Genomic DNA, 20,096 nt, shown 5'->3' on the forward strand with positions numbered 1-20,096 from the left:
ATGGAGTTGAAGATAAGTCATAGAATATAAGTCATTGATTTGTTGGTTTTATTTGTTGGAGTTAAAGTGCCTTAACCATGTGCAAAACAATTTAGGACGTGAGCTGTCGCTGTTACCACGTTGAAATATGTGTGGGTAGATTAAGCGAGAGCGCTCTCTGCTGGTTGAAAAAGCTTACAGCACCTGGTATTCCCAGGCGGTCTCCCATCCAAGTACTAACCAGGCCCGACCCTGCTTAGCTTCCGAGATCAGACGAGATCGGGCACATCCAGGCTGGTATGGCCGTAAGCAGAATCTGCTGCTTGAAATACTTCTTATATGGAGTTGAAGATAAGTATATAATACAAGTCATTGATTTGTTGGTGATAATAATTTAGAAGCGCTTATTTGTTGGAGTTAAAGTGCCTTAACCATGTGCAAAACACTTTAGGACGTGAGCTGTCGCTCTTACCACGTTGAAATATGTGTGGGTAGATTAAGCGAGAGCGCTCTCTGCTGGTTGAAAAAGCTTACAGCACCTGGTATTCCCAGGCGGTCTCCCATCCAAGTATTAACCAAGCCCGACCCTGCTTAGCTTCCGAGATCAGACGAGATCGGGCGCATCCAGGCTGGTATGGCCGTAAGCTGAAGCTGCAGCTTGAAATACCTCTTATATGGAGTTGAAGATAAGTCATAGAATATAAGTCATTGATTTGTTGGTTTTATTTGTTGGAGTTAAAGTGCCTTAACCATGTGCAAAACACTTTTGGACGTGAGCTGTCGCTCTTACCACGTTGAAATATGTGTGGGTAGATTAAGCGAGAGCGCTCTCTGCTGGTTGAAAAAGCTTACAGCACCTGGTATTCCCAGGCGGTCTCCCATCCAAGTACTAACCAGGCCCTACCCTGCTTAGCTTCCGAGATCAGACGAGATCGGGCGCATCCAGGCTGGTATGGCCATAAGCCGAAGCTGCAGCTTGAAATACTTCTTATATGGAGTTGAAGATAAGTCATGGAATATAAGTCATTTTTTGTTGGTTTTATTTGTTGGAGTTAAAGTGCCTTAACCATGTGCAAAACACTTTAGGACGTGAGCTGTCGCTGTTACCACGTTGAAATATGTGTGGGTAGATTAAGCGAGAGCGCTCTCTGCTGGTTGAAAAAGCTTACAGCACCTGATATTCCCAGGCGGTCTCCCATCCAAGTACTAACCAGGCCCGACCCTGCTTAGCTTCCGAGATCAGACGAGATCGGGCGCATCCAGGCTGGTATGGCCGTAAGCTGAAGCTGCAGCTTGAAATACCTCTTATATGGAGTTGAAGATAAGTCATATAATATAAGTCATTGATTTGTTGGTGATAATAATTTAGAAGCGCTTATTTGTTGGAGTTAAAGTGCCTTAACCATGTGCAAAACACTTTAGGACGTGAGCTGTCGCTGTTACCACGTTGAAATATGTGTGGGTAGATTAAGCGAGAGCGCTCTCTGCTGGTTGAAAAAGCTTACAGCACCTGGTATTCCCAGGCGGTCTCCCATCCAAGTCCTAACCAGGCCCGACCCTGCTTAGCTTCCGAGATCAGACGAGATCGTGAGCATCCAGGCTGGTATGGCCGTAAGCTGAAGCTGCAGCTTGAAATACCTCTTATATGGAGTTGAAGATAAGTCATATAATATAAGTCATTGATTTGTTTGTGATAATGATTTAGAAGCGCATATTTGTTGGAGTTAAAGTGCCTTAACCATGTGAAAAACACTTTAGGACGTGAGCTGTCGCTGTTACCACGTTGAAATATGTGTGGGTAGATTAAGCGAGAGCGCTCTCTGCTGGTTGAAAAAGCTTACAGCACCTGGTATTCCCAGGCGGTCTCCCATCCAAGTACTAACCAGGCCCGACCCTGCTTAGCTTCCGAGATCAGACGAGATCGGGCGCATCCAGGCTGGTATGGCCGTAAGCAGAAGCTGCAGCTTGAAATACCTCTTATATGGAGTTGAAGATAAGTCATAGAATATAAGTCATTGATTTGTTGGTTTTATTTGTTGGAGTTAAAGTGCCTTAACCATGTGCAAAACACTTTAGGACGTGAGCTGTCGCTGTTACCACGTTGAAATATGTGTGGGTAGATTAAGCGAGAGCGCTCTCTGCTGGTTGAAAATACTTACAGCACCTGGTATTCCCAGGCGGTCTCCCATCCAAGTACTAACCAGGCCCGACCCTGCTTAGCTTCCGAGATCAGACGAGATCGGGCGCATCCAGGCTGGTATGGCCGTAAGCAGAAGCTGCTGCTTGAAATACCTCTTATATGGAGTTGAAGATAAGTCATATAATATAAGTCATTGATTTGTTGGTGATAATAATTTAGAAGCGCTTATTTGTTGGAGTTAAAGTGCCTTAACCATGTGAAAAACACTTTTGGACGTGAGCTGTCGCTGTTACCACGTTGAAATATGTGTGGGTAGATTAAGCGAGAGCGCTCTCTGCTGGTTGAAAAAGCTTACAGCACCTGGTATTCCCAGGCGGTCTCCCATCCAAGTACTAACCAGGCCCGACCCTGCTTAGCTTCCGAGATCAGACGAGATCGGGCGCATCCAGGCTGGTATGGCCGTAAGCAGAAGCTGCAGCTTGAAATACCTCTTATATGGAGTTGAAGATAAGTCATAGAATATAAGTCATTGATTTGTTGGTTTTATTTGTTGGAGTTAAAGTGCCTTAACCATGTGCAAAACACTTTTGGACGTGAGCTGTCGCTCTTACCACGTTGAAATATGTGTGGGTAGATTAAGCGAGAGCGCTCTCTGCTGGTTGAAAAAGCTTACAGCACCTGGTATTCCCAGGCGGTCTCCCATCCAAGTACTAACCAGGCCCTACCCTGCTTAGCTTCCGAGATCAGACGAGATCGGGCGCATCCAGGCTGGTATGGCCATAAGCTGAAGCTGCAGCTTGAAATACTTCTTATATGGAGTTGAAGATAAGTCATATAATACAAGTCATTGATTTGTTGGTGATAATAATTTAGAAGCGCTTATTTGTTGGAGTTAAAGTGCCTTAACCATGTGAAAAACACTTTAGGACGTGAGCTGTCGCTGTTACCACGTTGAAATATGTGTGGGTAGATTAAGCGAGAGCGCTCTCTGCTGGTTGAGAAAGCTTACAGCACCTGGTATTCCCAGGCGGTCTCCTATCCAAGTACTAACCAGGCCCGACCCTGCTTAGCTTCCGAGAGCAGACGAGATCGGGCGCATCCAGGCTGGTATGGCCGTAAGCAGAAGCAGCAGCTTGAAATACCTCTTATATGGAGTTGAAGATAAGTCATAGCATATAAGTCCTTGATTTGTTGGTTTTATTTGTTGGAGTTAAAGTGCCTTAACCATGTGCAAAACACTTTTGGACGTGAGCTGTCGCTCTTACCACGTTGAAATATGTGTGGGTAGATTAAGCGAGAGCGCTCTCTGCTGGTTGAAAAAGCTTACAGCACCTGGTATTCCCAGGCGGTCTCCCATCCAAGTACTAACCAGGCCCTACCCTGCTTAGCTTCCGAGATCAGACGAGATCGGGCGCATCCAGGCTGGTATGGCCATAAGCTGAAGCTGCAGCTTGAAATACTTCTTATATGGAGTTGAAGATAAGCATATAATACAAGTCATTGATTTGTTGGTGATAATAATTTAGAAGCGCTTATTTGTTGGAGTTAAAGTGCCTTAACCATGTGCAAAACACTTTAGGACGTGAGCTGTCGCTGTTACCACGTTGAAATATGTGTAGGTAGATTAAGCGAGAGCGCTCTCTGCTGGTTGAAAATGCTTACAGCACCTGGTATTCCGAGGCGGTCTCCCATCCAAGTACTAACCAGGCCCGACCCTGCTTAGCTTCCGAGATCAGACGAGATCGGGCGCATCCAGGCTGGTATGGCCGTAAGCAGAAGCAGCAGCTTGAAATACCTCTTATATGGAGTTGAAGATAAGTCATAGAATATAAGTCATTGATTTGTTGGTTTTATTTGTTGGAGTTAAAGTGCCTTAACCATGTGCAAAACACTTTAGGACGTGAGCTGTCGCTGTTACCACGTTGAAATATGTGTGGGTAGATTAAGCGAGAGCGCTCTCTGCTGGTTGAAAAAGCTTACAGCACCTGGTATTCCCAGGCGGTCTCCCATCCAAGTACTAACCAGGCCCGACCCTGCTTAGCTTCCGAGATCAGACGAGATCGGGCACATCCAGGCTGATATGGCCGTAAGCAGAATCTGCTGCTTGAAATACTTCTTATATGGAGTTGAAGATAAGTATATAATACAAGTCATTGATTTGTTGGTGATAATAATTTAGAAGCGCTTATTTGTTGGAGTTAAAGTGCCTTAACCATGTGCAAAACACTTTAGGACGTGAGCTGTCGCTCTTACCACGTTGAAATATGTGTGGGTAGATTAAGCGAGAGCGCTCTCTGCTGGTTGAAAAAGCTTACAGCACCTGGTATTCCCAGGCGGTCTCCCATCCAAGTATTAACCAAGCCCGACCCTGCTTAGCTTCCGAGATCAGACGAGATCGGGCGCATCCAGGCTGGTATGGCCGTAAGCTGAAGCTGCAGCTTGAAATACCTCTTATATGGAGTTGAAGATAAGTCATAGAATATAAGTCATTGATTTGTTGGTTTTATTTGTTGGAGTTAAAGTGCCTTAACCATGTGCAAAACACTTTTGGACGTGAGCTGTCGCTCTTACCACGTTGAAATATGTGTGGGTAGATTAAGCGAGAGCGCTCTCTGCTGGTTGAAAAAGCTTACAGCACCTGGTATTCCCAGGCGGTCTCCCATCCAAGTACTAACCAGGCCCTACCCTGCTTAGCTTCCGAGATCAGACGAGATCGGGCGCATCCAGGCTGGTATGGCCATAAGCCGAAGCTGCAGCTTGAAATACTTCTTATATGGAGTTGAAGATAAGTCATATAATACAAGTCATTGATTTGTTGGTGATAATAATTTAGAAGCGCTTATTTGTTGGAGTTAAAGTGCCTTAACCATGTGCAAAACACTTTAGGACGTGAGCTGTCGCTGTTACCACGTTGAAATATGTGTGGGTAGATTAAGCGAGAGCGCTCTCTGCTGGTTGAAAATGCTTACAGCACCTGGTATTCCCAGGCGGTCTCCCATCCAAGTACTAACCAGGCCCGACCCTGCTTAGCTTCCGAGATCAGACAAGATCGGGCACGTCTTTTTTTTTTTTTTTGTCTTTTATTATGAAAATATATTTACAAAAAAAATATATTTTTGTTTACAGTATCCATTTCCAACACATTTTCCTCTCTCTGTGACATTTACACTCAGGTCCTTTTTTCAAAAGAAAAGAAAAACAACATCAGCACTCGAATTACAAAAACAAACCTGATTTGCACATAGTGGCATTTCAAAACCCAGCATCATTCGTTCAGCCATCCCACAGGGTGAAAAATCATTCCAACTATATGATCACTGTGCACAATTTTCAAAAGATGAAGTAGCCAATTTTTTTTTTTTTTTTTTTTTTTTTTTTTTTTTTTTTTTTATAACACACAATTTCCCAACTACACAGTCCAAAAAGAGCTACCAATTCCACACAATCCTCTTTTCTTTATCAAGGGATAGGAGATTGGCATCCTTCACATACAGTCGTTCAAAATGGTCTACCCCATGTATCAACCTGTATCGAATCTGTTTCTTCACTATGTTTTGAAAAATCGGCCATATTGCAATAACCCTTCGTTCGTAATGTGCCTTGTTTCTTCGTGCCCTTATTGCCCATCGTGCATGGCTCAACATAAATCTGCACAGCATTTCGTTTCTAATTTTACTGTATTGCCAGTTTCCAAATAAAAGAAAAAACTCCCATGAATCCCTTCCGTCCCACACCATTCCCAATTTTTCTATTAGACATTTCTTCAATAACCCAAAAAAGCCAGATAACTCAGGACAAATATCAAACATATGCATCAGCGTTTCCGGCAATAAGCCACAAACATCACAATCTCTGTCTACAGCTTTATCCAGTTGATGTAAAACCACATTAGTAAAAATTTTATTGTGTCTTATTTTGAAATCATTGTCCTCAGCCTCGATGCTGTTACCCTGTACTTTCCATTTCTCCCATATTTTCCACCCCTCTTTCTGTGGAAAGACCTTGCTCCAATACGACAAGGAGGCCGGTGATTTCGTGACGTTCACTAAAAAACGCTCGTAGATTTCCTTGCAGGAGATCAGACTGAAGCTCTTGTTTTCCCCCTCTCGCTTAATTCCCAGCTCTGGGAGTTTGCTCGTCCTATCTCTAGCTGTACCTGTTTCTATCAGCCTTCTCCATTGTTGTGGGATACTTCTCTGAATAGTCTTATAATAATTCTCTATGACCGTGTATGTTGAATTATAATCAACTTCCCTTATACTATCCACCACGGCCTGCGTCGGCAAAAAACCGGGCACAAATTCATACATTATATCTTTCAGCTGTACTAGTCCAGCTCTTATCATTTTGTTATTATACAACATTTTATTTTCTTTCTTTATATATTTATTTAAAAATATCGGCAGTTCTCTTATTAGGCTTATAGAATTCGCCCCATATTCTATATGCTCCAGGAAGCCAGCTTGTGCTTCGAGGACCTCCCTATAAAATAATGGGACTCCCGCTGTCATCGGCCTCTTCGGTTTCATAAGCAGGACAAAATCTCCTATTCCGAGCACTCGATTTAAAAAAAACTGCATAAGACCCTTCCAGCCGTAAGCCGTGTCATCGTACAGATATTTTCTGACCAATTTAATCCTGAAAGCATTTTTCTTACTTTCTATGTCTAGTAATTTTAGCCCTCCCTCTTCATATTTCCCTATTAATGTTTTTCTTGCGATTTTCCCCACCGTTGTCCCCCACAAGAAAACTGTCATAATCTCATTTAGTTTGTTTAGTGCCCATAAGGGTAGATCTATCACCGTGAGTGCATAATATATTTTAGACATTACCAAGCTATTTAATACCACCACCTTCCCATTGAGTTTCAGGTTCCTCATTCGCCAATAGCACAAAATTGCTTCTATCCTTTTAATTATACTAGTCCATGTCATGTCCCTGGCCGTTTCACTGTTTACCCCAATGTATGTACCCAATATTTTGATATGTTCTGCTTGTAATTGTACCGGTAATTCATTTTGCGGCGGCCCCTTCATATTGATGAACATGATTTCTGATTTATCTGGATTTATTTTAGCTCCTGAGGCTCTACCATATCGTTCTACCAAGTTTATTATTCTATGTACACTATTTATGTCTTTAATCAGTAACGTGGTATCATCAGCAAACTGTTGTATGGTGCACATCTCCCCTCCAGGTAATTCTATACCTTTTATTTCTGAATCTTTTTTAATAAGGACACCCAGTGTTTCCACGATTATTGTATACAAAATTGAGGACAGTGGACATCCCTGTCTCACCGACCTTCGAAGCGGAAAAGGATCGGTAACCACCCCGTTACACTTCACACTGCCAGTGGCGTTGGCGTACATTAACCTAATCCACCCGAGAAAACGCGCTCCAAATCCCACCCTCTCCAAAACTTTGAACATAAATTTGTGTTCGACTCTATCAAAGGCTTTGTTGAAGTCCAGTGAGACCAGAATGCCCTCTTTGCTGGTAGTTTTCAAAAATTCTACTGTGTCTCTGACAGTATTCAAAATATCTGAAACTTCCCTTCCCGGCACACTATAAGCCTGAGAGGGCTCTACGATAGTGTGCACGACCTGTTTTATTCTGTTTGCTAGTACTTTCATCAATATTTTGTAATCCGTGTTTAGTAGTGTTATAGGCCTATAATTGGCTAGATTTCGTTTATCCCCTTTCTTATATATGATCGTTATGATCCCTCTTGCCATAGATGCCGGCACGGATTGTGTTAATTCTATTGTTCTGTATAAATTTAACAATATTGGTTTCAATATATCACTGAATTGTTTATAAAAATTCGCTGTTAGTCCATCACTACCTGGACTTTTATTTAGTACTAATTGTTTTATTGCCAAATCAATATCCTCTTCCTTCATCTCCTGGTCGCACATGAGTGTGTCTTCTTCAGCTAACTTCATCTCACATTTTGCCAGGATCTCCTCTGTTATCCCATCATCTGTCCCCTCTGTTTCAAAAAGATGGGTATAATAATTCTGGACTGTCTCTAAGATCTCTACAAAGTCAGCTGTTGTCTCTCCCTTTTCATTTATCACTTCCGCTATGTAGCATTTGTTTTGCCTTCTTTTTTCCAAGTTCAGGAAGAAGCCGGTATTTTTTTCTCCTTCCACCGTATACTGCGCTTTGCTCCTTAATATAGCCCCTTCGCATTTCAACCTCTCCAACTCTTTTAACTCGGTATGCAATCTTATTAACTTATTCCCCTCCGAGCCTTTCTGTCTCTCAACCTTTTCGATTTCTGCTCTTAGCATTCTTTCTTTCTTCTGTTGTCTCGCCCGAAACCTTTTCGCATATTGTATGGATTTCCCTTTTATTTTTGTCTTCAAGTCCTCCCAGCCTTGTATTATATTCTTTTCAAAACCCGGTTGTGAGCTTACGCTCAAAATTAGTTGCCTAATGGCTCTATTATAATTCACATCGTACAAGAGATGTGCATTTAAGTGCCATGTCCCCCCTCCCCTTTTCTCTTCCTGTTCCCCCATTTCTAATGATAGTATGGCGTGATCGCTTAAGTGTATCCATTTATAATCCACATTATTAAATAATCGTATATGCGATGTCTTCGTTAAGCACAAATCAATTCTGGTTCGTTTTAGAACCCCTTGAACCACTTGCGCCCTTGAATATTGCCTCTTATCAGGATTTTTCACTCTCCATACGTCGCACCAGTTGTTAACCATCATAAAGTCATTTAGAACCTTTCTTGAGGCATCTTGTCTCCATACACAACTTTCGTTTATATCCAGATGACACAATTTCACATTAAAATCTCCTATTATAACATCACACTTTTCGGCTATTTTATAAAATTTCCTAAAGAAGGCTGTGCGATCGCCTTCTGTATTCGGTGCATAGACATTTAAAATATTATAATTCACATCCTGAGCTACACAATCTATATTAATCCATCTTCCTTCTCCATCTTTAGCCCTCATCGTGGCCTTAATTCCACTGTCCCTTTTACACAAAATCGCCACTCCCCTTGCAATGTTAGTTCCATGGCTAGAGAAGCATTCCCCATCCCACAGCTTTATCATGTCTCGCTCCGTTACAGCATCCCAATGAGTTTCTTGTAAGCATATTACATCCGCCTTACTTAATCTTATCATGCTTTCGAACTTCGTCTTGTCTCTCAGCCCGTTTGCATTAATGGATGCCACTGTTATTGGCATTAACACCATGATAAGGAGGAGAAACGGACCATTACCGCTGGATATTAGAAGTTTCCTCATTGTGCATACGTTTCTTCTGTGCTCGCCCTTTTCTCGTACCTGATCTTTTCCTCGATATCCCCCTCGCTCCGTTTCCGGTCTCCACGTCCTCCGTCTCAGCAGGATTCTCACCACCCCGCCTGGTGACTCTCTGCTGCGCACAAGGAAGCGACCCCCCGCTGCTTTGTCCTTCACCCCAATCTTGTCCGCCTCGTTCCTCCTCATCTCCACTGCTCCCCTCCTTTGCATCCTCTGCGACATCTCCTCCCTCGTCACTCCCTGCTTCCTCCATCGATTCCTCCACCGCTTCCTCCTCCATGTCCCCCACCAGGCTCTCAACCTCTCCTTCTCCGTCTTCCTCCTCCTCCTCTTCCTCCGCCGCCTCCTTCTTTTCTGCCTCGCTCTCCTCCACCAACTCCTCCGTCTCCTCCTTCTCCTCCTTCTCCTCCTGCTCTCCGCCGGTTCGTTCCGTCATGCGTGCACATTCTCTTGCATAGTGTCCTTGTTTGTTACATTTGTAACACAGGAACTCAGGACATTCCCGCAGAATGTGCCCCTGCTGTAGGCACAGTCTGCACACCCTCATTTGGTTGTTATGGATGATCCTGAAATACTCCGGACCCTCGAGCGTGTCAAATTTCGTGCTATACGGCAGAGCCGCCACCGACTCTGGGAACCTGACTTTCAGGAACCTGGTGCCGTCGAATATGTCCGTGCCAGGCCATTTTCTCTTCTTGATTGGTGAGACCGGCTCTACTCCCCAATGTGCCAGCTTTGTGAAAATCTGCTCATCAGTGATATAAATAGGAAGACTTAAAAAAGAGACCACTCTCGTGTCCTTCATTATTTCAGAGGCGATCACTCGCGAATCTCTTATCTTGAAACCATCTAACAGTCTGTTTTTCCCGTGCGGGTTGCCCATTGTTAGTTCCCACTTTCTGTCCGCCTTTACTCGGCAGCCAACGACACGACCGCATGTAACACTCACAGCTTTCAAGAGTTCCATGAGGGAGATGGCATCATCTCCCTCTATCTCCACATTTACTACAAGTTTTTTCTGGTCTTCCGCTTGATCCCAACATTCTTTTGCAGCTCTCGGCTCCGCCACCCTTGCTGCCGTCTCCTCCTCTGCCCCCTTCCACACCGCTCCGCTGTGTTGTCCTCCCGTCCTCCTTTTCTCCACTTTCTCTGCCTCGGGCCCCTCTCCCGCTCTCTTCTCTTTCTCTCCGGCTCCGATCATTGCGCGGGCCATCTTTTGCCTTGGGATCCCCTCCGACTCCATTTTGTCCGTCATAGCTGAGCTCATGTCCAGTCCGTTATCCACCTTCATCACCGAGTAATCCGTTTTAGTTTTTTTATACTCCCTTGGAGTAGCCCCCCTGCAGCAACTGCTGCCGGGGGAGGTGTTGTTGTTCTCCACTTCTCTGAGCCTTTTTCGTTTGTTTTCCAATCTGAACTTTGTCTCTCCTTCATCCACCATGAACCAAACTGCCACGTCACTCTTCCTGCACAAACAGGAAGTCAGAGGGCGTGGCCAGGCTGGTATGGCCGTAAGCAGAAGCTGCTGCTTGAAATACCTCTTATATGGAGTTGAAGATAAGTCATATGATATAAGTCATTGATTTGTTGGTGATAAAAATTTAGAAGCGCTTATTTGTTGGAGTTAAAGTGCCTTAACCATGTGAAAAACACTTTAGGACATGAGCTGTCGCTGTTACCATGTTGAAATTTGTGTGGGTAGATTAAGCAAGACCGCTCTCTGCTGGTTGAAAATGCTTACAGCACCTGGTATTCCCAGGCGGTCTCCCATCCAAGTACTAACCAGGCCCGACCCTGCTTAGCTTCCGAGATCAGATGAGATCGGGCGCACCCAGGCTGGTATGGCCGTAAGCAGAAGCTGCAGCTTGAAATACCTCTGATATGGAGTTGAAGATAAGTCATAGAATATAAGTCATTGATTTGTTGGTTTTATTTGTTGGAGTTAAAGTGCCTTAACCATGTGCAAAACACTTTAGGACGTGAGCTGTCGCTGTTACCACGTTGAAATATGTGTGGGTAGATTAAGCGAGAGCGCTCTCTGCTGGTTGAAGAAGCTTACAGCACCTGGTATTCCCAGGCGGTCTCCCATCCAAGTACTAACCAGGCCCGACCCTGCTTAGCTTCCGAGATCAGACGAGATCGGGCACATCCAGGCTGGTATGGCCGTAAGCAGAATCTGCTGCTTGAAATACTTCTTATATGGAGTTGAAGATAAGTATATAATACAAGTCATTGATTTGTTGGTGATAATAATTTAGAAGCGCTTATTTGTTGGAGTTAAAGTGCCTTAACCATGTGCAAAACACTTTAGGACGTGAGCTGTCGCTCTTACCACGTTGAAATATGTGTGGGTAGATTAAGCGAGAGCGCTCTCTGCTGGTTGAAAAAGCTTACAGCACCTGGTATTCCCAGGCGGTCTCCCATCCAAGTATTAACCAAGCCCGACCCTGCTTAGCTTCCGAGATCAGACGAGATCGGGCGCATCCAGGCTGGTATGGCCGTAAGCTGAAGCTGCAGCTTGAAATACCTCTTATATGGAGTTGAAGATAAGTCATAGAATATAAGTCATTGATTTGTTGGTTTTATTTGTTGGAGTTAAAGTGCCTTAACCATGTGCAAAACACTTTTGGACGTGAGCTGTCGCTCTTACCACGTTGAAATATGTGTGGGTAGATTAAGCGAGAGCGCTCTCTGCTGGTTGAAAAAGCTTACAGCACCTGGTATTCCCAGGCGGTCTCCCATCCAAGTACTAACCAGGCCCTACCCTGCTTAGCTTCCGAGATCAGACGAGATCGGGCGCATCCAGGCTGGTATGGCCATAAGCCGAAGCTGCAGCTTGAAATACTTCTTATATGGAGTTGAAGATAAGTCATATAATACAAGTCATTGATTTGTTGGTGATAATAATTTAGAAGCGCTTATTTGTTGGAGTTAAAGTGCCTTAACCATGTGCAAAACACTTTAGGACGTGAGCTGTCGCTGTTACCACGTTGAAATATGTGTGGGTAGATTAAGCGAGAGCGCTCTCTGCTGGTTGAAAATGCTTACAGCACCTGGTATTCCCAGGCGGTCTCCCATCCAAGTACTAACCAGGCCCGACCCTGCTTAGCTTCCGAGATCAGACAAGATCGGGCACGTCCAGGCTGGTATGGCCGTAAGCAGAAGCTGCTGCTTGAAATACCTCTTATATGGAGTTGAAGATAAGTCATATAATATAAGTCATTGATTTGTTGGTGATAATAATTTAGAAGCGCTTATTTGTTGGAGTTAAAGTGCCTTAACCATGTGAAAAACACTTTTGGACGTGAGCTGTCGCTCTTACCACGTTGAAATATGTGTGGGTAGATTAAGCGAGAGCGCTCTCTGCTGGTTGAAAAAGCTTACAGCACCTGGTATTCCCAGGCGATCTCCCAGCCAAGTCCCTATGCCGACCAATGGTTGAGCTCTGTTCAGCAGGGAGAGCGCTCAACCCGCCAATCATTGAGCGCTGTTGAGCAGCAGTGATCGCCAATCATCATTGTGCGAGACACATCTGTACGGCGGCCATGACAGTCTGACACCTCAGGGGACAGTTTGAGTGAAATATTGATTAATCTGTATTGAAACGGTACCGTTTATAAGCCGAATAGTAAGTGGCGTGACACTTATACACAGGATTCAATTTTACATCCAAGCATCATCTCCTTCACATTGTATTTAAACTTTCTTCATTAGGACCCTGCTTTTCTAGCGGCAGTTTGGCGTGTATGAGGCCCCGTAGCGTACACTTCAATGGCGACCTCGCTGCATTCACGCAACCAGTGCTTAATTTGTCAAGTGGGAGGTCCCGGAGCGCAGTGGCTCCGGTGCGAGAAAAAAAAAAGAAGCGCAACACACACACACACACACACACACACACACACACACACACACACACACACACACACACACACACACACACACACACACAGCTGGAGATTGCCCATCTCGCTTCGCATCGCGCTTTTGGCTTTTACGCATGGAACGAAGAAACATAAAACAGCACACACACATACAGATGCGCTGTGTGAGACACATTAACCCAACTGACAACTGTTTAGTTGTCTCCGTTCCGCTTATGGAGTTTGGCGTTGATGGCAGTGAACGCGTTTATGTTGCCATGGTTACCGGTCGCTTCATATAGGCTACATCAATATTAGGCCTATGCTATCATAACATGTGGAAATCAATGTGTTTATGACGTTCACTGTAATATGTTTAATTCAACTGCAGATTTTGGTCACCTTTCACTAAATCAGTGGTGATCCTAGTTATTATTTGCATCAAATGTCGGCCGACGCGCTGGGCAGACCCCCGCTGGGCGTGCCGACGTCTCGGCAGCCCCGTGCGGGGAACCTCGGGAGCGGCCGGACCCCACCCCGCCTCGACGCACCGTTTTCTGGGTGGGTGTGGGTCCGCTGGAGCTGGGGGTTCAACCGCGAGCGCCGCCAGAGCGGCAGCCGACGTCGGAGGTCGGCTGCCCGGCGGCGGGGCTCCGTGGGGGGACATCTGGGGCGGACGGGTCGACTTGGACGGACGGGCGGATGGGTTGTTTTTAGCTGTTGTTTTGTTGCATCTGATATTGCTTTGTTTAAGCAGTTTGGGCTGCATTCTTGCTCTATAAATAAAGTTTATAATATTTATAATTGTTGTTATTTTAATAAAATATATTTTCTTCTTGCATGATTACTTGAGAATAATGTGTCTTTTTTGTTGTTTTTTTAGATTGTGAGCAGAAAGATACAACTCTATGCAACCTGTTACTGCCATCATTAAAATTATTTGTAAACTTATTGGCTGCATACAGTTTTTGTATAAAATGCTGCTGCAACTTTTCACTTTCCAACAAGTAACTAGGTAGAATGTCAGAAATTGGCTTATTTAACATTTTGGGGGTATTTAAAGTAGCTGTATCCAAATCTGCTACAGTATGTACCAGGCTCAAAAAATAATAATTTTAAGCCTCCTAATTACTACAATAACATAGGCCTAAAAACATAGGCATTGCAGTAATTAGGTGAACAGGATAGAATATTAAAGTATCACATATCTACATGAACCCTCTCTGGCTTGTTCCTTATGAACAATAAGTTGTTTTTTTTAGATATTGGATGCAAATTCGCACATAATGACGTCACACTTAATTTGGATGTGAATTTGAAAATTGTGATATGATTATTTTTTTTTGTTGTCTCAGGGTAAGCAGTAATCTACAAAAGTTTCATGGTGATTAATTGACTTTTTTTGGCCCTGTTCAGCAGTAATGCTTTGCCAGTGGAGTTGATATACTTATTTCTCTATATTGAGGCATTTCAGCAGATTTGAATTCAGCAATACTGAAGAGACTTAACCCCAGATGTTGTATTTACCATGAGTTTTATTCTCCATTCATTAATACATCAATTATCATTAATACAGAATTTGCAAAGACTCCACGAATGACCCCTGAAGCGCTTCTTCATCTTTGCCACAGCCTGGGATCGAACCTGCGACCTTCTGCTTCACAGCTCCACAGCTTGGACACCTCCATCCCCAGGATCACCCACACCCCAGGTTGACCATAGGGACTTGGGGGGGTCATGAGCCATTCCCAGGCGATCTCCCAGCCAAGTCCCTATGCCGACCAATGGTTGAGCTCTGTTCAGCAGGGAGAGCGCTCAACCCGCCAATCATTGAGCGCTGTTGAGCAGCAGTGATCGCCAATCATCATTGTGCGAGACACATCTGTACGGCGGCCATGACAGTCTGACACCTCAGGGGACAGTTTGAGTGAAATATTGATTAATCTGTATTGAAACGGTACCGTTTATAAGCCGAATAGTAAGTGGCGTGACACTTATACACAGGATTCAATTTTACATCCAAGCATCATCTCCTTCACATTGTATTTAAACTTTCTTCATTAGGACCCTGCTTTTCTAGCGGCAGTTTGGCGTGTATGAGGCCCCGTAGCGTACACTTCAATGGCGACCTCGCTGCATTCACGCAACCAGTGCTTAATTTGTCAAGTGGGAGGTCCCGGAGCGCAGTGGCTCCGGTGCGAGAAAAAAAAAAGAAGCGCAACACACACACACACACACACACACACACACACACACACACACACACACACACACACACACACACACACACACACACACAGCTGGAGATTGCCCATCTCGCTTCGCATCGCGCTTTTGGCTTTTACGCATGGAACGAAGAAACATAAAACAGCACACACACATACAGATGCGCTGTGTGAGACACATTAACCCAACTGACAACTGTTTAGTTGTCTCCGTTCCGCTTATGGAGTTTGGCGTTGATGGCAGTGAACGCGTTTATGTTGCCATGGTTACCGGTCGCTTCATATAGGCTACATCAATATTAGGCCTATGCTATCATAACATGTGGAAATCAATGTGTTTATGACGTTCACTGTAATATGTTTAATTCAACTGCAGATTTTGGTCACCTTTCACTAAATCAGTGGTGATCCTAGTTATTATTTGCATCAAATGTCGGCCGACGCGCTGGGCAGACCCCCGCTGGGCGTGCCGACGTCTCGGCAGCCCCGTGCGGGGAACCTCGGGAGCGGCCGGACCCCACCCCGCCTCGACGCACCGTTTTCTGGGTGGGTGTGGGTCCGCTGGAGCTGGGGGTTCAACCGCGAGCGCCGCCAGAGCGGCAGCCGACGTCGGAGGTCGGCTGCCCGGCGGCGGGGCTCCGTGGGGGGACATCTGGGGCGGACGGGTCGACTTGGACGGACGGGCGGATGGGTTGTTTTTAGCTGTTGTTTTGTTGCATCTGATATTGCTTTGTTTAAGCAGTTTGGGCTGCATTCTTGCTCTATAAATAAAGTTTATAATATTTATAATTGTTGTTATTTTAATAAAATATATTTTCTTCTTGCATGATTACTTGAGAATAATGTGTCTTTTTTGTTGTTTTTTTAGATTGTGAGCAGAAAGATACAACTCTATGCAACCTGTTACTGCCATCATTAAAATTATTTGTAAACTTATTGGCTGCATACAGTTTTTGTATAAAATGCTGCTGCAACTTTTCACTTTCCAACAAGTAACTAGGTAGAATGTCAGAAATTGGCTTATTTAACATTTTGGGGGTATTTAAAGTAGCTGTATCCAAATCTGCTACAGTATGTACCAGGCTCAAAAAATAATAATTTTAAGCCTCCTAATTACTACAATAACATAGGCCTAAAAACATAGGCATTGCAGTAATTAGGTGAACAGGATAGAATATTAAAGTATCACATATCTACATGAACCCTCTCTGGCTTGTTCCTTATGAACAATAAGTTGTTTTTTTTAGATATTGGATGCAAATTCGCACATAATGACGTCACACTTAATTTGGATGTGAATTTGAAAATTGTGATATGATTATTTTTTTTTGTTGTCTCAGGGTAAGCAGTAATCTACAAAAGTTTCATGGTGATTAATTGACTTTTTTTGGCCCTGTTCAGCAGTAATGCTTTGCCAGTGGAGTTGATATACTTATTTCTCTATATTGAGGCATTTCAGCAGATTTGAATTCAGCAATAGTGAAGAGACTTAACCCCAGATGTTGTATTTACCATGAGTTTTATTCTCCATTCATTAATACATCAATTATCATTAATACAGAATTTGCAAAGACTCCACGAATGACCCCTGAAGCGCTTCTTCATCTTTGCCACAGCCTGGGATCGAACCTGCGACCTTCTGCTTCACAGCTCCACAGCTTGGACACCTCCATCCCCAGGATCACCCACACCCCAGGTTGACCATAGGGACTTGGGGGGGTCATGAGCCATTCCCAGGCGGTCTCCCATCCAAGTACTAACAAGGCCTGACCCTGCTTAGCTTCCGAGATCAGACGAGATTGGGCGCATTCAGGCTGGTATGGCCGTAAGCAGAAGCTGCAGCTTGAAATACCTATTATATGGAGTTGAAGATAAGTCATAGAATATAAGTCATTGATTTGTTGGTTTTATTTGTTGGAGTTAAAGTCCCTTAACCATGTGCAAAACACTTTAGGACGTGAGCTGTCGCTGTTACCACGTTGAAATATGTGTGGCTAGATTAAGCAAGACCGTTCTCTGCTGGTTGAAAAAGCTTACAGGACCTGGTATTCCCAGTCGGTCTCCCATCCAAGTACTAACCAGGCCCGACCCTGCTTAGCTTCCGAGATCAGACTAGATCGGGCTCATCCAGGCTGGTATGGCCGTAAGCAGAAGCTGCAGCTTGAAATACCTCTGATATGGAGTTGAAGATAAGTCATAGAATATAAGTCATTGATTTGTGGGTTTTATTTGTTGGAGTTAAAGTCCCTTAACCATGTGCAAAACACTTTAGGACGTGAGCTGTCGCTCTTACCACGTTGAAATATGTGTGGGTAGATTAAGCGAGAGCGCTCTCTGCTGGTTGAAAAAGCTTACAGGACCTGGTATTCCCAGTCGGTCTCCCATCCAAGTACTAACCAGGCCCGACCCTGCTTAGCTTCCGAGATCAGACTAGATCGGGCTCATCCAGGCTGGTATGGCCGTAAGCAGAAGCTGCAGCTTGAAATACCTCTGATATGGAGTTGAAGATAAGTCATAGAATATAAGTCATTGATTTGTGGGTTTTATTTGTTGGAGTTAAAGTGCCTTAACCATGTGCAAAACACTTTAGGACGTGAGCTGTCGCTCTTACCACGTTGAAATATGTGTGGGTAGATTAAGCGAGAGCGCTCTCTGCTGGTTGAAAAAGCTTACAGCACCTGGTATTCCCAGGCGGTCTCCCATCCAAGTACTAACCAGGCCCGACCCTGCTTAGCTTCCGAGATCAGACGAGATCGGGCGCATCCAGGCTGGTATGGCCGTAAGCTGAAGCTGCAGCTTGAAATACTTCTTATATGGAGTTGAAGATAAGTATATAATACAAGTCATTGATTTGTTGGTGATAATAATTTAGAAGCGCTTATTTGTTGGAGTTAAAGTGCCTTAACCATGTGCAAAACACTTTAGGACGTGAGCTGTCGCTCTTACCACGTTGAAATATGTGTGGGTAGATTAAGCGAGAGCGCTCTCTGCTGGTTGAAAAAGCTTACAGGACCTGGTATTCCCAGTCGGTCTCCCATCCAAGTACTAACCAGGCCCGACCCTGCTTAGCTTCCGAGATCAGACTAGATCGGGCTCATCCAGGCTGGTATGGCCGTAAGCAGAAGCTGCAGCTTGAAATACCTCTGATATGGAGTTGAAGATAAGTCATAGAATATAAGTCATTGATTTGTGGGTTTTATTTGTTGGAGTTAAAGTGCCTTAACCATGTGCAAAACACTTTAGGACGTGAGCTGTCGCTCTTACCACGTTGAAATATGTGTGGGTAGATTAAGCGAGAGCGCTCTCTGCTGGTTGAAAAAGCTTACAGCACCTGGTATTCCCAGGCGGTCTCCCATCCAAGTACTAACCAGGCCCGACCCTGCTTAGCTTCCGAGATCAGACGAGATCGGGCGCATCCAGGCTGGTATGGCCGTAAGCTGAAGCTGCAGCTTGAAATACTTCTTATATGGAGTTGAAGATAAGTATATAATACAAGTCATTGATTTGTTGGTGATAATAATTTAGAAGCGCTTATTTGTTGGAGTTAAAGTGCCTTAACCATGTGCAAAACACTTTAGGACGTGAGCTGTCGCTCTTACCACGTTGAAATATGTGTGGGTAGATTAAGCGAGACCGCTCTCTGCTGGTTGAAAAAGCTTACAGCACCTGGTATTCCCAGGCGGTCTCCCATCCAAGTACTAACCAGGCCCGACCCTGCTTAGCTTCCGAGATCAGACGAGATCGGGCGCATCCAGGCTGGTATGGCCGTAAGCTGAAGCTGCAGCTTGAAATACTTCTTATATGGAGTTGAAGATAAGTATATAATACAAGTCATTGATTTGTTGGTGATAATAATTTAGAAGCGCTTATTTGTTGGAGTTAAAGTGCCTTAACCATGTGAAAAACACTTTAGGACGTGAGCTGTCGCTGTTACCACGTTGAAATATGTGTGGGTAGATTAAGCGAGAGCGCTCTCTGCTGGTTGAAAAAGCTTACAGCACCTGGTATTCCCAGGCGGACTCCCATCCAAGTACTAACCAGGCCCGACCCTGCTTAGCTTCCGAGATCAGACGAGATCGGGCGCATCCAGGCTGGTATGGCTGTAAGCAGAAGCTGCAGCTTGAAATACCTCTTATATGGAGTTGAAGATAAGTCATAGCATATAAGTCATTGATTTGTTGGTTTTATTTGTTGGAGTTAAAGTGCCTTAACCATGTGCAAAACACTTTAGGACGTGAGCTGTCGCTGTTACCACGTTGAAATATGTGTGGCTAGATTAAGCGAGAGCGTTCTCTGCTGGTTGAAAAAGCTTACAGCATCTGGTATTCCCAGGCGGTCTCCCATCCAAGTACTAAGCAGGCCCTACCCTGCTTAGCTTCCAAGATCAGACGAGATCGGGCGCATCAAGGCTGGTATGGCCGTAAGCAGAAGCTGCAGCTTGAAATACCTCTTATATGGAGTTGAAGATAAGTCATAGAATATAAGTCATTGATTTGTTGGTTTTATTTGTTGGAGTTAAAGTGCCTTAACCATGTGCAAAACACTTTAGGACGGGAGCTGTCGCTGTTACCACGTTGAAATATGTGTGGGTAGA

The 20,096-nt window shown here is 44.4% G+C and overlaps 25 non-coding genes and 3 pseudogenes across 25 annotated transcripts; all 28 read right to left on the reverse strand.

Annotated features, from left to right (window-relative positions):
- Positions 1-171: 171 nt before the first annotated feature.
- Positions 172-290, reverse strand: LOC133425916 (5S ribosomal RNA). The gene has a single exon (XR_009771362.1). It is a non-coding gene; the product is annotated as a 5S ribosomal RNA (ribosomal RNA).
- A 216-nt stretch (positions 291-506) lies between these two features.
- Positions 507-625, reverse strand: LOC133426192 (5S ribosomal RNA). Its single transcript, XR_009771624.1, has one exon. It is a non-coding gene; the product is annotated as a 5S ribosomal RNA (ribosomal RNA).
- A 199-nt stretch (positions 626-824) lies between these two features.
- Positions 825-943, reverse strand: LOC133425847 (5S ribosomal RNA). Its single transcript, XR_009771296.1, has one exon. It is a non-coding gene; the product is annotated as a 5S ribosomal RNA (ribosomal RNA).
- Positions 944-1,141: 198 nt separating this feature from the next.
- LOC133425896 (5S ribosomal RNA) lies at positions 1,142-1,260 on the reverse strand. Its single transcript, XR_009771343.1, has one exon. It is a non-coding gene; the product is annotated as a 5S ribosomal RNA (ribosomal RNA).
- Positions 1,261-1,477: 217 nt separating this feature from the next.
- LOC133425665 (5S ribosomal RNA) lies at positions 1,478-1,596 on the reverse strand. The gene has a single exon (XR_009771136.1). It is a non-coding gene; the product is annotated as a 5S ribosomal RNA (ribosomal RNA).
- A 217-nt stretch (positions 1,597-1,813) lies between these two features.
- Positions 1,814-1,932, reverse strand: LOC133426175 (5S ribosomal RNA). The gene has a single exon (XR_009771608.1). It is a non-coding gene; the product is annotated as a 5S ribosomal RNA (ribosomal RNA).
- Positions 1,933-2,131: 199 nt separating this feature from the next.
- LOC133425960 (5S ribosomal RNA) lies at positions 2,132-2,250 on the reverse strand. Its single transcript, XR_009771404.1, has one exon. It is a non-coding gene; the product is annotated as a 5S ribosomal RNA (ribosomal RNA).
- A 217-nt stretch (positions 2,251-2,467) lies between these two features.
- Positions 2,468-2,586, reverse strand: LOC133426188 (5S ribosomal RNA). The gene has a single exon (XR_009771620.1). It is a non-coding gene; the product is annotated as a 5S ribosomal RNA (ribosomal RNA).
- Positions 2,587-2,785: 199 nt separating this feature from the next.
- LOC133425848 (5S ribosomal RNA) lies at positions 2,786-2,904 on the reverse strand. Its single transcript, XR_009771297.1, has one exon. It is a non-coding gene; the product is annotated as a 5S ribosomal RNA (ribosomal RNA).
- A 217-nt stretch (positions 2,905-3,121) lies between these two features.
- LOC133425548 (5S ribosomal RNA) lies at positions 3,122-3,240 on the reverse strand. The gene has a single exon (XR_009771022.1). It is a non-coding gene; the product is annotated as a 5S ribosomal RNA (ribosomal RNA).
- A 199-nt stretch (positions 3,241-3,439) lies between these two features.
- LOC133425850 (5S ribosomal RNA) lies at positions 3,440-3,558 on the reverse strand. The gene has a single exon (XR_009771299.1). It is a non-coding gene; the product is annotated as a 5S ribosomal RNA (ribosomal RNA).
- Positions 3,559-3,774: 216 nt separating this feature from the next.
- Positions 3,775-3,893, reverse strand: LOC133426036 (5S ribosomal RNA). Its single transcript, XR_009771476.1, has one exon. It is a non-coding gene; the product is annotated as a 5S ribosomal RNA (ribosomal RNA).
- Positions 3,894-4,092: 199 nt separating this feature from the next.
- On the reverse strand, positions 4,093-4,211 carry LOC133426096 (5S ribosomal RNA). Its single transcript, XR_009771533.1, has one exon. It is a non-coding gene; the product is annotated as a 5S ribosomal RNA (ribosomal RNA).
- Positions 4,212-4,427: 216 nt separating this feature from the next.
- LOC133426193 (5S ribosomal RNA) lies at positions 4,428-4,546 on the reverse strand. Its single transcript, XR_009771625.1, has one exon. It is a non-coding gene; the product is annotated as a 5S ribosomal RNA (ribosomal RNA).
- Positions 4,547-4,745: 199 nt separating this feature from the next.
- On the reverse strand, positions 4,746-4,864 carry LOC133425851 (5S ribosomal RNA). Its single transcript, XR_009771300.1, has one exon. It is a non-coding gene; the product is annotated as a 5S ribosomal RNA (ribosomal RNA).
- Positions 4,865-11,151: 6,287 nt separating this feature from the next.
- On the reverse strand, positions 11,152-11,270 carry LOC133425905 (5S ribosomal RNA). The gene has a single exon (XR_009771351.1). It is a non-coding gene; the product is annotated as a 5S ribosomal RNA (ribosomal RNA).
- Positions 11,271-11,469: 199 nt separating this feature from the next.
- LOC133425917 (5S ribosomal RNA) lies at positions 11,470-11,588 on the reverse strand. Its single transcript, XR_009771363.1, has one exon. It is a non-coding gene; the product is annotated as a 5S ribosomal RNA (ribosomal RNA).
- Positions 11,589-11,804: 216 nt separating this feature from the next.
- LOC133426194 (5S ribosomal RNA) lies at positions 11,805-11,923 on the reverse strand. The gene has a single exon (XR_009771626.1). It is a non-coding gene; the product is annotated as a 5S ribosomal RNA (ribosomal RNA).
- A 199-nt stretch (positions 11,924-12,122) lies between these two features.
- LOC133425852 (5S ribosomal RNA) lies at positions 12,123-12,241 on the reverse strand. The gene has a single exon (XR_009771301.1). It is a non-coding gene; the product is annotated as a 5S ribosomal RNA (ribosomal RNA).
- A 217-nt stretch (positions 12,242-12,458) lies between these two features.
- On the reverse strand, positions 12,459-12,577 carry LOC133426237 (5S ribosomal RNA). Its single transcript, XR_009771669.1, has one exon. It is a non-coding gene; the product is annotated as a 5S ribosomal RNA (ribosomal RNA).
- Positions 12,578-17,532: 4,955 nt separating this feature from the next.
- LOC133425721 (5S ribosomal RNA) lies at positions 17,533-17,651 on the reverse strand (annotated as a pseudogene).
- Positions 17,652-17,850: 199 nt separating this feature from the next.
- LOC133425722 (5S ribosomal RNA) lies at positions 17,851-17,969 on the reverse strand (annotated as a pseudogene).
- Positions 17,970-18,168: 199 nt separating this feature from the next.
- LOC133426199 (5S ribosomal RNA) lies at positions 18,169-18,287 on the reverse strand. Its single transcript, XR_009771631.1, has one exon. It is a non-coding gene; the product is annotated as a 5S ribosomal RNA (ribosomal RNA).
- A 216-nt stretch (positions 18,288-18,503) lies between these two features.
- Positions 18,504-18,622, reverse strand: LOC133425723 (5S ribosomal RNA; annotated as a pseudogene).
- A 199-nt stretch (positions 18,623-18,821) lies between these two features.
- On the reverse strand, positions 18,822-18,940 carry LOC133426210 (5S ribosomal RNA). The gene has a single exon (XR_009771642.1). It is a non-coding gene; the product is annotated as a 5S ribosomal RNA (ribosomal RNA).
- A 216-nt stretch (positions 18,941-19,156) lies between these two features.
- Positions 19,157-19,275, reverse strand: LOC133426221 (5S ribosomal RNA). The gene has a single exon (XR_009771653.1). It is a non-coding gene; the product is annotated as a 5S ribosomal RNA (ribosomal RNA).
- Positions 19,276-19,491: 216 nt separating this feature from the next.
- Positions 19,492-19,610, reverse strand: LOC133425956 (5S ribosomal RNA). The gene has a single exon (XR_009771400.1). It is a non-coding gene; the product is annotated as a 5S ribosomal RNA (ribosomal RNA).
- Positions 19,611-19,809: 199 nt separating this feature from the next.
- LOC133425695 (5S ribosomal RNA) lies at positions 19,810-19,928 on the reverse strand. The gene has a single exon (XR_009771168.1). It is a non-coding gene; the product is annotated as a 5S ribosomal RNA (ribosomal RNA).
- Between the last annotated feature and the right edge of the window lie 168 nt (positions 19,929-20,096).

This window comes from Cololabis saira, unplaced genomic scaffold (genome assembly GCF_033807715.1).
Source record: "Cololabis saira isolate AMF1-May2022 unplaced genomic scaffold, fColSai1.1 scf025, whole genome shotgun sequence".
In the NCBI taxonomy this organism is placed as follows: domain Eukaryota; kingdom Metazoa; phylum Chordata; class Actinopteri; order Beloniformes; family Belonidae; genus Cololabis; species Cololabis saira.